Source organism: Meleagris gallopavo, chromosome 19 (assembly GCF_905368555.1).
Source record: "Meleagris gallopavo chromosome 19, MGAL_WU_HG_1.1, whole genome shotgun sequence".
Classification (NCBI taxonomy): domain Eukaryota; kingdom Metazoa; phylum Chordata; class Aves; order Galliformes; family Phasianidae; genus Meleagris; species Meleagris gallopavo.
In genome coordinates, this window is record NC_139422.1 from 6212294 (window position 1) to 6227227 (window position 14934).

A 14934-nucleotide genomic window follows, 5' to 3' on the forward strand; every position below is an offset into this window, starting at 1 on the left:
TTTGCAGGTCTTATTCCATACTTCAGCATTTAAGGTCTCAAAATAAATAAATAAATGTGACATCCATCTTCCCTCTTAAAAAAAAGAAAAAGGAAAAAAAGACTGAAGAAAAAGATTCTGCTTCTATCTAGAGATTATTTACTGCTCTGTTATTGACACGGCGTCTATTGAAAGATTTAAAGATAAAAATGCAGTGCATTCAAGTAGTGATCGTTTTTCATCGTCACTTAGTGGCAGTGCAGCCTGCAGTCAATTGCAGCTGATTTATCTTTTCTGATATTGATTGTGTGTGGGGCTTAGCTGTGCATAGGCACCTGGCTCAGTCTGTGCCAAACTGCTGCAAGAAATGCAAAAGGAGAAGGCAAGAGTTGTGCCAAGCAATCTTATTTTCATTCTAAATTGCTTAATTATTTCCTTTAAAGCGATGAGATAAGCTGCTAGAAGGTAATTTGCTTATGGACACCAGGCATTTCCTGCCAGGAAGAGGGAGCAGGAGACAAAACAGTTTCCCTATGTAGCTCAGTCTACAAAGTGTTATGGGAACTAAGGCACCAGATATCAATGAAAACCTCAGGTATCAAAGAAACAGATCTTTTGCATATTTGCATAAAGTGCCAGTAGCAATTGGACAGATAAATATGGTGGTGTGGCAATTGGACAGATCAATATGATGTGAAAGGCATTACATCAGAGGTGTAACGATGGAAGGACCTGCATGACAGAAAGATGCTATAAAGGAAGGGAAGAAGATTGCTCACCCATATCAGAAAATTCCAGGTTTGCAGGGAAAAGCTCCACCAAAGAAGGATTTCCAGAAAAAAAAACCCCACCCCAGTGTCAGTCAGCCCTTAAATGAGGTCTAAGAGAGGTGCAGCCAGGTTCCACCCCTTCTGGTCACACACATGAATTGCCTTCACCTGTGCTCCCATGGCTGACCTGGTCCTTTTCCCAGGTGCTCAATCAGTGGTTCAGGCCATGACTCAAAAGTTCCCATACAGTGCCACTCAGGTCCCAAAGTTCCCATAATCTCCTGTGGCAAAGCTGCTCTTGTGTGCTCTCATGAGGATGTTTGTGACATCATGGAGAGATTCCCTGTGTCTTCTGAGTGTCAGAAGGCAAATGTCTGAGAATTGAAAATATTATCAGGAGGGTTTGAACGCTCCAATTCCAAAACTTCATGCATGATTTTTATATGTATGAAAGAAGAATTAATTCTGGTCACCTTCTGAGCTTAGAGTGAAGCTGGAAAAAATACAAATTAAAAAAAAAAATATCCCAACATTGAGATGCTAGGCGGGACCTGCTTGTTCACAAAGAGCGCTGTATTGGAACCCAGATTTCTGTCTTAAGCACATCTGCTATTTTAAACAGAGCCAGATTTCTATAGATGCCCCTCTTCAGTAAAGCCAAAGCCAGCGGTAAGTGCTGATACAGAGGCTGTGAATGTGATGACTGAATAATGCTTGCGGGAATCCTTAAGAGACCTAGAAAGCTTTCTCCAGAAGCTGTCATGCACCTCCCTGATGGATCACAGCTCACAAACCATAAATGCACTTAATGTGGGGAGCAGTCAAGACCAGGTCTCCAGCTTCCTATAGCAATTGCTCTGTTATGGAGTGAAAAGGCACATTCGTGCTGTTTCTCTTACCAGAAACCAGCTGAAATGTGACTCAGACACCTTTAAAGCATCTGTGTATCAGCCTTAAGTATGAAGGCAGGAAAAGAAGCATGCAAAGGACTGCAATGAATGAGCAGACCATGCAGCCTCAGCTCTGCGTGCAGCTTTCTCATCCAAGTGGTGTCAATGAGCTGGGAAGCAGTGCTTTGTGTGCTCCCTGGAATCCTGCTAGCTAGTAAGAGAAGCACAGAAATCCTGTTTTTGTCTTTTATTCCCTTGTGATTGGATGTTTCTTCTTGAAACCTTTGTTAACTACCACTCTAAATATAGCAAAAGCTGGAGAAAAGAAGAGCTTAACCAAGTTGTAGGAGGGAAGGACCTTCTCCGAGTTTCATCTGGATGTATATCTCCATGGCACAGCATTAACAACCACGTATCCAATAAAGGAACGCAACACAGCACGGGAGCAGTGGGACACGATGTCATTCAGGTCAATACTATTCATTCTAGAGTTGCACCAGACCTTTGTGTCACTGTCATTTATCCACAATCCCTGTGGTGGCTTTGGGCATTCCCTCTCTGAGCGCTGCCTATAAAGCCTATGGATCACAGGCAAGCTCTAGGCATTTCTTCATAAAAGCAAACCTATTTAATTCCTTGTGCTCCCTGCTTTTTCCTCCCACTCCTGCTGGGGAGACCCAGTTGATGAATTCATAGCACAGCAAACATTAAGACTTGTCTGCAGGAAACACCTCCAGCTGAAAAGTGCATCCCTTATCCTGGAGACAGCGACTTAACCAAAACCAAGCAAGCTGAATAGGTAAAACACATACGTACAACTTCACCCCAAGCGTGAACTTCAAGATGTTCTCTCTGTTCTCTCCTTCCCTGTTAATCATGTGCTACTGAGGTCATTTTCTAATCTCTTCTGTAAAAGCCAATCTTCTCACAGAGACCTCATCTTTTTACATTCCTCTGCAGCAAGCTCTGACTGATCCGAAACCTTTTGATTAATCATCTCTTAACAGGTTTATCAATCTGTTCTCAAGCCTGTACACGGGAGCATACATGTTCAGCAGAGATTTCTTCTATAACTTGATCTGCTACTCTATTTTGGAGAACTGTTTCAAATTGTGCCAGCTAACTCCTGCTATTTGCAGACATGGGAGGTGGGATTGTACAGCATGAAGGTTTGCCAAGGTAGCTATATACTAGCAACAGGAGATTTCTTCTCCTGCAGCTCATTTGGTCCTTCAAATATACTGTAGTAGCAGAAGGACTTCTACTGCATCAGCAGAAGGGTTTTGTTGGTAGGACATTACTTTCACATGCAAGTCAATATGGCAACGATAACACAGCTTACAACCAGGAATTGTCGTTTTCTCCTCAGTACTCACAGCTGCCAGAACAGGAATCTGGTCACTGCCTTCGAGAATGAAGAGTGGCTGAACTCTGCCTCCAAAAATGACTGCACTTTTCATCTATTCTCTATTCTTTTCCTTGCAAGGCTTTCCTGCACAGATACACCATTAAACAAATTAGCAGATTACTCCCTCTGCAAAAGCTGGGTCGTATTTCACCATTAGAGGAGTCTTATTTCTGCTTGGGTAAAAAGAAATCCGCAATAGCAGTGTCTCCTATCCTTCATGTATTAGTGTTTCCCTTTCATTTTGTCCTATTTAATGCCTCAGCATTCCATCTTAAAATAATGTCAATAAGTACAAATCTCGCTGCTTTATTTTAGGCTCTGCTCAGGAGTGACAGCAGCACCCAGATTGGGAATGTTGCTAAAAGGATTGCTGGAAGATTTGAAAAAACACATCTAAGCTGTTCCTGAGTGACAAAAAGAGAAAAGATCATTTCAGACACAACAGCAAGAAGGTACAAAACTGTGTTATTCTCATCATTGGCCTAAAAACCAAACAAGATTCTCTCATAGTAGTCCCAGCACTGCAGTTTTGTGAGCTCATGGTGTTCTATTCTGGCCCTTGCTGTGGGATGTTGCCCTGTGACACTGACACCAAGGATCATGCTCTGAATTCTGCAGTCTGGTGCCCATCTCTGGCTGGCATACCCAGTTTTAGACAGGAGAAACCCAGTGCAGAACACTGATCCAGTTCTGTCCGATTTGTCAGTTAACAAACAGCCCTACGTATGTAAGCCAAAACCTCTGCAGACCAAACAAATAAGACTTCAAAAACTTCCTTTCAGAGAATCATAAAACCGTAGAATGGTTTGGGTTGGAAGGGGCCTTTAAGATCATCCAGTTCCAGCCCTGTAAGCAGGGACACCTTCCTTCAAGTTTAAAGCTCTCTATTGCAATACCTTATAAATGTTATGGGCCCTAGCACTGACATATTTGTTTTCTAATGCCTGAAAAAATGACAGATATCCTCTTGGCCACTGAATAAAAAGGCAAAGCCCTTTACAAGCCTATTAGGAAAACAATTTTTGCAACAAAGCACCAAGGAAAATCCTGCCATTACTTTTTACAGCAATTTCCTTGGAAGAGTCCTTTCTACCGAGAACAGCTGGACTTAATTGCAAATGAGCTGAGTGAAGGAAGTGCATCTGATTGCAGAGGTAATAAAATTCACACTTGACACCTTAATTTTTTTAATACATATTGGCCACCATCACATCACTGCAGTTGCTGGATTGCAGGTGAAAGCTATCCAAGCTCTGGCAGGAGAACAGGCAGGGAATGGAACAGCTCGTGGAGTCCTTCAAAGCTTGCTGCTTAAGCCACAGCTTTTTAATGCTATTGATTCCTAACAATCGATACTTTTTTCAATAAGAAAGTCTCGTATTACCCCTTTTCCCAACCACCCTTTGCGATGAACTTGGTTAGGATGAAAAAGCACTTAATGGCTTTCTTTTGAGGTCTTTTTTTTTTTCCTTCCATTTCCATTGCAGCCTCCTCTTCCTGACCAAGTTCAGCCCCAGCCCTGCTGGCTGACACCACACTGCTGTGCAGTGGGAGGCCAGATCTTCTCCAGTGTCAACGTTTGACCCAGAAAAGCCAGTTTGTTTGAAATAAATGCAGTTGCAACTACATCAGCCTATTGCAGCTAAGTTTTTTGCTTAAAATCTGCCGAAAAGCAAGAAGTTGTGTTTCTTCCTCATCCCTGTCATATTTCTGTTAATAACTTAGCTAGCAGTGAGCATAATGAACAAGGCTTTTAGGTACATTTTTGCTATTATATTCGAATCAAAGCATCATTTCTGCTGGGATTCTTCTAGGATGTCTTTTTCCAAAGCTTGTTGTCTGCTGTTGGGAAACTCAGCCTTTCTGCATCACGAGAATACAAAACTTTGCTTAGAGACGGACCCGAGGGAGTCAGAACTGTGGCTGCTGCCACCTAAGATTGCATAAATTCTGAGTAACATCACCAACTAATTGCAGGAAAACTATTTCTGCTGGAACCTATATTGAGTGAATAGCAGCAGCAGTGTTTGCTGGCAGGGCAAAGTGTAACAAAGCTGGAATTAGCCCTAAATCTGCCCAGATCCTCCTGATAGCAGCACATGCTCCCCTTTCCTCCTCAGTCTGTACTCACAGGGAGTGGGACCTTCATCCACTTCTCAGCCCCACTGAATTTCTGCTGAAGGAAACATCTCAATGCTCTTCTGACCCTCTCCTGCCTCCTAACCTGAGAGGTTTATTCCCCAACAAAACCACATTTCTACACACACAGTTCTTTTCCACCGACATATCGTGAGCAGAAGCCGATGATCAGGGCTCATAACAAACAAAGGCTGCTTTTGCTTTCTCTTCTTTTTTTTTTTTCCCAGCGTAACACTGTGCATGGCATCCCAGCACTTCAGAAACACCCTGCTGCTCCACAGATACCTGGCCTGACGTTAATGAGAGCCTTGTGGAAAGGCTGCTATAGAATCTGTAACAGCGAGCTTCCCTCAACCACAAGAGCACTCCGTAGCATAAGCAGCAATGCAGCTATGCCCACAAGAGTGCAGGTAAGGAGGCTGGTAAATATTTGATAAACTATTGTTACATGGGATACTAAACATAAATATTTAGTGTAATATTTATTTACATTTGTATCCTATGTTTAGAATAATGTGATGTCTAAAGGCAAGCGTGCATTCAGATGTTTGGTCTAGTAATACTAACAGATGTGCTTAGGTAAGACATTAAATACAGAGACACGGTGCAGGCAAGAAAATGAAAGGATTATCTAATAAGACACACACATACATATTCATGTTTGTTTTTTTTTTGTAGAGCTATTATACCACGAGAAATAAATACCCTGTAAATATCAGCCTCTTTTTATAAGGTGGGTTGGTTGGCTTTTAGCACATGACTTTTTGGTTGGTAGGGAATGACCTTGAGGAGCAGCATGACAAAATGCTGGGTGGGCATTGGGGCAGATGTGCAGATGTCACCCCCAGAATGCTCTGAGCACAGGCAGACCTCGTGCCTCTTCCATAGAGTGAAATGGAACTGGGGCTGATTCTTTGGAGAAATGCAGGGTGCAATCATTGCAAAGGTAAATATTCCTAAGAGAAGCCCTGGGAATGCATTATCTCCCTAGCAAGGCTGCAACTGATTCTCTGTAAGGCTGCCTTTTGCCTCCATCCCAAAATAGAGGTGGCATACAGTTTGACGCATCAATATTTATTAGAGCTCGCAGTGCAGCAATAGCCCTATATCAGAGCTGACTCTATTATAGAAAAGACCTGCATTATAGCAAGAGGTGGCCCTTCACAGGGATTTGCTTTTTCCGCCTGATAGCACATTTTGGACTACAGTCTGTGTGTACATGGAGAACTCCTTTTACAGCTGCATTGCATTGATGATGACAGCCGATATCTCCAGCTGAGGGCCTGTCCCAAGAGTCCCTTCAGTTCTGACTTTTTTTTTTTTTTTTAATTAATTAAATGAGTTTAATTGAAAAATATCTGTTTGTATGTGCAGGCACAAGCACTATTTCTTTTGGACCCCCAGTCAAAGCCTCAGTGCTGGCTTGGCAGGAATATTGTGTGCCAAAGTAGAGGAGCCATCCTTGGAGGACCAGTAAAGCAATAAAAAGTACTTAATCTCTAATTCATGGTCTTAAATATGGCCCACATTGCCCAGGACTGGTCCACAACCACTCCACAACGACCTCACTGCAATGTGCCCTGGCATTGGTTCCACTCTTAATGGATACTTGCTATCTGCTTTACAAAAATCCCACTGTCACTGTTTGTATCTCTGTTGCTTTTTTTTTTCTTTTTTTTTTTTCTTTTTCTTAGCATGCACTGTCTTTTTAGCAATATGCCTGCTGAATATTAACCACTCTAACGATCCCAGTGCAGTTCCATAGTGCTGCTGCTTCCTTCAGTGCTAGCTGAAGTGATTTTCTGCCTTTGTAGCAATTTCAACAGAGGCCAAGGTCTGGCAAAGCTACAGCAGCCAAGCATCCTTCCTCCTCTGCCAGTTCTGCTGCACAGGGTGGAAAACTTTGATTGCCATTTTGCCTTATTGATACTAATTCCACAGTGCTGATGCCTTTGTGGCTGGGCTCTGTGTTACACAGAGTGAAGAGATGCTCAGAGTTTCCTTCTGAGAGTTGAGGACTTGCTAATGCAATAGCAGTGCAAACTGCTACCCTGGTATCAAATCCAGAACCTTACTTGTGGGGATGAGGAGACAAAACCAATTTAGTATGCCATCTTCCTGGGTAGATTAGTTATTGCCACGTAGGGAATGAAACCACAATGCCATCTGTCCTGAAAAATGGGTTAGTCTGGAAACAGAAGAGGAGGAGTGATCATGGGTGCTTTGACACAAGGTAATCTGTAACCCTGCTGCTCACATCCTAAGTGTGCTTGGAAGAGTTAGGGAACAGCAGAGGCAGGAAGGAGCCCAAACTGACCTCTCCCGTGTGCTGTCAGCATTTCACCTCTTCAAGTGCTGCTCTTCCTTCCAACTCACTGAGCTGCAGCCAGGACGTGCCCTGCACCCTGGGGAGGAAACCTGTCTGAGTCTGCTAAGAAGGCTCCTCTCCTCTGTGCCCATTTGACTTGCCCCCCAGTCTCCTCCCCGGCACACTTCAGTTTTCATTGACTGACTGCTAAGATTGTGCCTGACTTCATTGAGATGCTTTTAAAATCTTTGTCTTTGCTATTTGTATTGATTAGCTTTGTCCTCTTAATGGGCTATTTTTTGTCTCCTGGCCTGTTGCACCATCGGGTTATATATTACTCTTCAGGGCTCTTTGTATGGATTCATAGATGTGAGTACAATTGGGGAACCAGCACTGAGAAGGGATGCTGATGTTTGGAATAAAGACCCCAAATTATCTTTTGGTGCTTAGGAAACCATTCACAGTGTGTAAAAAGAAAAAGAAAAAAAAAGAAAATAAAGAATCTGATCGCTGCGCTCTTCTGCATAAATACATAAATAAAGCAAAAGCAAAAGTTGAAAGGAGGAGAGCAAACTGCTCTACAACAGGGTGAGTGCGTTTAATAACTCAGAGAGCCAGCATGCCAACTTCATCCCTGCAGCCATTGGTTCCCAGCTTAAAAATAGAGAAGTAGCAATTAATAGTTTTGCACTTACACGGTATTTTAGCAGATTAACCTCTCCAGAGAAATTCCACCCAAAACTGAATGCAGCCACTCCTGCAGTGGAAAATAATAGGAGTTCAATTATGCATTGCAATACCATGCAAGAACTCAAGTCAGGGATACTATATAGAAATAAAAATAGAGGGGCAAGGTTCAGAGCGAGAGGACTCGGTTACTCTGGTTAGCACTGCTTTGTGCAGCACAGCTCATCATCTGCCTTACAAAGCTGTGGCTGAATTGTTAAAATATTACAAGGAGGTATTACAAGTACACTTCAGTTCCATATCTCATCTTACAGCTGGCTTCTCCCAGAGCCTCCGGTACGACGCTACTGCATTCATCCAGTATCGATTCCGGGGAAACAGAGCTCCTGAACTCCCAAACAATGTTTGCAGCACGGAAGGTTTCCATTGAGATCTGTCCTCAGGACACTGACCCAGCAGCTCCGGCAGTCTGTGAGAGCTGCAAATATCACACTGCAAGGTGATGGGAGTGCGGCCCATTGATCTGATGGCCTCAGCCTCTGGGAACGTGCCCAGGGCACGCGTTAGCACTGATCTCAGAGAACAACTGCAGACAGAAGAGCTGTCCCACAGCAGATGATTCTCCTTGCTGTTCTATCGCTGCAAAACGCTGCTTGCCATTTCCAAGCCTCTTTCAAAGCACCCCCCCCCCCCCCCCCATCCCCACTGTTGTTCAGCACCAGTTGGTAAGCACGAAGCAGGGACCAGCTGCCACTTTCAGTCCCCTTTGTCCGGTGCTTGCGCCTGGGGTTTGACATTCGGTTGCCTCATTCCCATCAGCTCACTGATACCTCCTGCAGGGTTTGTTTAGCAGCGCCTGTTACTGTGGGCTTTGAGCTCCCAGCAGCTCAAGCTTTGGTCCTTCCATGGCAATGAAGATGTCTTGTGACAGGTGAGGCAATAGCTGGAGATGCTGCTGATGTGCGGGGAGTTCAGCTCGTGAAGGAAGCAGTGAATGCTGCCAGGGGGGGTTTTGCCCGTTTGTTGATCCCCGATATTTTGTGATTGGACTCTGCTTCCCTCAAAACTGCCTCTCGAGAGCTGCGCTCTAATCAAATTAATTTGGCTGTTGGTCAATGAGGAATAACAATAAATCTCGAGTCCTGAAGGCTTATGGAAATTCGCTCCTACGTAGGATATAATTTTCAAGTAGAAAGGAGAAAACAGATTTGCAAAAGAAGTTCCTCAGCTGACAAAACAAGCTGTAACAGAGCAGGGCAAAAGTGAGGGAAGAGCCTGGAGAATTCTGAACACAGGGCTGTGTCTGAGAACAGCACTTCCTTGTAATTTCACTGCAAAGCATTGCACTCTGAAAATGAGACCCAGACAGCATGCTTCCAATGGTCCACAGCTTTATTTTCAATAAATGATGAACCTTCAAGTCCCGTGAAATATGAAAGTAGAAAGCTGCATTCTATTATATTCAGCAAAGGTTCCCCCCCCCCACCCCCCGCGTCCCTTTTGTTTAAATATATTCATTATCAAAGGTATAGTGCCCTTGAGAAGCTGAGGCAGTTGCTTGTATTGCTGTGCAAGGAATTTAAGACACTTACTGAATTCTTTACAGACGATGATGCAGAGCTGTGTAGAGTCTTTCAAGACCCCCAATCCATCTAGGTAGAGCTGACACTTTAGCTGTAAAGAGACATCCCTGTCAAGCTACTTACATATTGCATATGGAATGAGGTAGCTCTCCATTTCTAGCGCACCAGTAGCAGGAGTTAGAATGTAAAGCAGGAGGGCTATAGACCTCTTCTTTCAGACTCCTGTGGCTCCGTGTGCAGGAATCACATTGGCAAAGATGAAAGTTCAGTATTTACATTGAATTCATGAGTACATGAGAGGGCAAGAAAGTGTTCCGAGGAAAAGGAATCTGACGATACAACAGTGCTTCCATCCTGTGCTCCAGAAGCTGTTTGCATGCTGAGAGCTGGGAGGGGAAGGATGAGCCTTTTTTTTGGGTTATTCCATTAAGTTCTTCATTCTTTGTCCCTCTGCCCTGCAGTGACACTTTGGAAAAGAAATACATTTGTATGTATCACACGTAACTATGATACAAGAGATAGAAAACTGCCTTACATGGGCAGTTTCAGAAAGTCAGCAAGAGTGCTAAGACTCAATCCAGCCTTCAGACTCATACCAGTGGCTTCATCTTAGGGCTCCTCTTTATTTCTACACTTCTTAACTTGCATTTTGCTAACCTGTTGCTGTCCTTCTGACACACCAGTTCCCATTCCACGTGTTTTCACCTATAAATGCGTTATCCCCTCAGATGGTTTAAAAGCAGGAGGAACTGTTTATCTCCTCAAAGATGAGCATGGGCTGCTGTCAGCCAGGCTTTTCTCTCTGCTATGTGGCCAAGGAAGGGCAGCTCAAGTGCCTTCTGCAGCCCACAGCCCAGCAAACAGAGTCACGGGGAGCAGAGGCCCGGGCGGCAGGAAGCTTTCTCCTGCGATCACATATCTCAAAGGAACATCACTGAGATGTGAAGTGCATATGCTAGAAGAGGTACATTTTAATGCCAGCTTTTGTTGGTAATGATTTCTTGCTGGCAGCCATGTAAAACAATGGGGAAAATCTGAACATGGGTGCTAGCAGTGCCTTGTTTAATCTGCTTAGTGAATGTAGTTTTATAAATTCCATGTGCCAATACCTTGAGCTCTTGTCTGCAAGAGCTCACCAGCTGCCTGGCTCTTCCCATCAGAAAAATCTCTGTTGATGAGGTGGATGCGATGCGAGCAGCCCATCCCAGCCTTGTCCCATCCCAGCCCAGCAGCCCCTGGAAGCTTCAGAGCTGCTTTACAAACTGCCCACTCTCACAGCAGGCACCGCGTTGAGACCCACTGGGGAATCGTCCTGCATCTGCTCCACTGAGCCATCCAGTTCAGCTGAGGGCTGAAGGTCACAGCTTGAAGAAGTCTTTGCAAGAAGAGATCTCAGCTGGCTGGGATGTGGTCCCGCGTAACGTTGGATGGTTTTCATATGACTCAGGTTTTTCTACTTCGTCCTTCCCTCTCCTTCCCTAAATGCGTGTTTTGCTGGTTGGTGGAGATGCAGCACAGCTGTGGTTACCGTGCCCATTTGAAGGCCAGTTATCATTAATATCTCTTTGACAAACTGTCACTAAGCACACACAACCCTCTAAGCAGAGCACTCTTAGCAGAAAACAGTGGGACTGCTGCAGAAGGATGAAAGCCACGCCGTCCCTCCTCCGCCTGAGAGGCAGCGGTGCAGCCGGGTGCCAAAGCACCGAAGTGCAGACGGAAAATCCGCCGTGCTGAGAAACGATTGCACGGCGTGGCAGCTCAGGAGGTGGCACAGGAAAGCTAATGCTCCAGAGCGATACTAGAGGGCACTGTAAACCTGGCAGTTTGGGCTTCGGAGTGGGCCGGAGTGAAAAAGCAAGTGTTTGCTATTTGCGGTCGTTAAAGCTCTCCTGGTACTTGGTGCAAAATTAGTGCTAACCCTTGGGTCGGGAGCAAATTAATTTGCGGAATTGCATTCTGCTGCCTTAGATCCCCCCCTTGCACTTACAGAACAGGATGCCCATTCGCTGCCAGGCCTTCACACCACTGCTACAGGGCTCTGCTTCCCATAAGCGTAATGCTTGGAGGAGAGGGCAGTGAGAGCCATTAGGAGAACTCAGGAAAGTCTTTTTTTTTTTTTTTTTTTCTTTCCAAAGCTATCACTTAACAGTAATGCGTTCATTAATTGGCAGCCAGACCACTGCCTGACTTCATTTAAAAAGGCAATAGTTTCCTTCCATTGCGGTAGGGTGAGGTTCCATCCCATGCCTTTCCTGAATGCCAACAGCAATCTTCCTCCATGCCTGCTTAAAGATGTGCACCAATCAGTGAGCAGGAGGAGACCTGTGCTGTGATATAATAAAGGTGTTTTAAGAGTCTTTCAAAACGTATTTAAAAATAGGCACGTGATGTTCCAAATGAAACGCTCCCATCAATGCGATCGATAGATGAATGGGTTTCAGCGTCTGCCTCCCCAGATATCCCCCATGTGCCCATCACTGCGATTTGTAATTCGGTATTCAACTGAAATTAGTCAGACTCGAGCTGAAACAACAACAGACTGACAAGTAAACACAACTTCTCAATTTCAGTGTAAAACATTGATGTAGCACCAAGCTCTCCGCTCACAGCGGAGCCATAGGGAATGAGAGGGAAAGGGATCTCGAGAGGTCACCTCGTCCATCTCCTTCCCCCAGGGCAGGACCAACCCTGCCTAAATTGTTCTTGACAGGTGTTTGTCTAACCTGTTCATCACTGGAGGCTTTTAAGGAGAGTCTGATCTGTCCTGCTTCTCAGCTATTCCTGTAGATGGAACATTTTCCCCTAAAATCTAACCCAAATTCTATTTGCTGCTGCTCAAGCCCACTACTTCTGCTCTACCCTGGTGGATATGGACATCAGTTTATTACTTCTGCAGCATTTTTACACTTTGCAGGATCGTTGCTGTGTCTTTGCTCAGCCATAAGCAGTTGACTACAACTCCTTCTCCCTTTCTCAGCAGTTTTGTTTTCTAGAACCCTGATCTTTCTTCTCATTTTCCAGATTTTTCTGGAAGTCTGATGACCAAAACAGCTCCTCCCAAACGCTCTGTAATGATGGAAACAGAGCAGCATACCACTCTTTATTTACACATCCTTATGTCAGCACTGCTTTTCTCACTCCGGGGCATTACAGTTGGCTCAGGGTTAATTTGTTGCCCACAACATTACCCCCACTCCATAGAAATGCTGCCTACGCAGCCATTTCCTGACATACGTTTCGATAGTTCCAGTACATTCTGTTTTGCTCTTGTCCTTTTTGAATGTCAATCTACTCTTTCCAGACTGCTTCTTCAGTTTGTCAAGATTTTGCATCTTTCTCCCGTTCTCTGAGAGCTCTTGCAGCCCCTCTCAGCCTGGCGCTGCCAGCAGATGCAATGAGTCTGCTCTGCAATCCGCTGCCCAGCTCACTAAGGAGACTACTGGGTAATGGCAGAGCCTGCAGCACCCTGCTCAAGCCATCCTTCCACTTCATCAAAAAGCAGCTGATAAAAGTGTGCAAATATATAAATATATACAAAAATATCACCTCCGTACAAAATATGCATAGAGCCACAGGGAATAAGAGAAAAAGGCATCTTGAGAGATTTCCGTACTCCATCTCCTTCCCCCAGGGCAGGAGATGGACTACATAGACCTTAAAGCATTTCTCCTGGACCGTACCTTCCTACTTTTCTCGTGGGAATGCCATACAACAGAGTACTAACAGCCCGACTGCAGTCAAGATCTATCCCAGCCCCAGCTTCTCCCCTCTCTGAGACCTGCTGCCTTGCCACAGGAAAAGGAGATTGGTTCGACATGATTTATCCTCCACAAAACCACAGCTTGTGGGACTGCCATATACCTTAATGCCTTGCCATCGGAGCTAGCAAACAAAATTCTGTCCCTGCTGAACCATAGCATAGTGAAAGTTGGAAAAGGTCATCATCAAATCCTACCCATCAGCACCGTGCCCACTGAGCCACGTCCCTTCAAGGAAGGGATGAAGGTGCCAACATCCAGAGATGACCACTGCATCCGAAATCCATGCAGCACGATGTGGCTCTGGGCAGCCTGGTGGTTGGCAACCCTGCACATAGCAGGGGGGTTGAAATCACATGATCATTGTGGTCCTTTTCAACGCAACCTATGGTTCTATGAAATAGCACAGCACAAGAGCCCGTGTGGGTGAGCAGTGGTTGATTTCCACCCAGGACTGCAGTCACAGAGCACAGCACCTCATAGAAGCCCCCGTACTTTTGAGCTCTGTTAACCCCTAGCAGCACTGCTCTGCTTGCACACAGTCCCCCTGCCTCCTTCCTGCAACAACAGAAAGTGCATTATCTGGTGCTACACGATTTCATTACTATCCTTGGTGCAATGGGTCAGACCCAATATAGGTGGGAGCAGGTGTAATTTACACACTGAAGGGAGTTGGAAGAAGGTGTAAATTACTCAAGCACCAACTACCTAAGATGCATTTAAAATTCTCTCCGAATTTGGCACCAGATATTGGGAGATAATAAAGTTTCCCTTTTCAGGATCTCGTGTATTTAAAGCCTGCTGTGTTCAATCTTTGCAGTCAAAACAATGCTCATTCATAAATATTTCCTCATGTTTGATCCTATTAGTATGTGCAGCATTGTGTTGGATTAATGGTCTGGAACAATTGGATCAAATATATTTTGGGCTCCAGAATACCACATTGTAACACCTAATATTTGATGAGATATTACAGATAGGCTTGTCTTCCAACTAGATTTGATTGTACTGGAATTTTGAGGAACTCAGATCTTGGATAAGAGCTGAATTTCAAGTGAGCCCTAATTAGCCAACACGCTGCACCAAACCTGAAGCCCTGCACACTTCCAGCAGAGGCTTCTTCACAGTTTAGATGCAAATGCTGTTTCTTAGCCCTCTCTCTCGGGATTTATAACATATTCATCAACTTGTAGTACCTAAGAGCCCTGTCCAATTGTATTTGGAAGACCTTAATTTGACTCCAGTAGGAGCCGAACAAAATTAATAACTAATACCAAACTGGATTCCTAAAGGGTGCTGCAGCACCCTTTGATTGCTGCATTAATCTGGTACAGTTGTGTTGGTATCAGCCTCGTTCATCCCATGTGTGCTCAGGGCCATCTTGGCATGAATACAAACTATGCAAATCT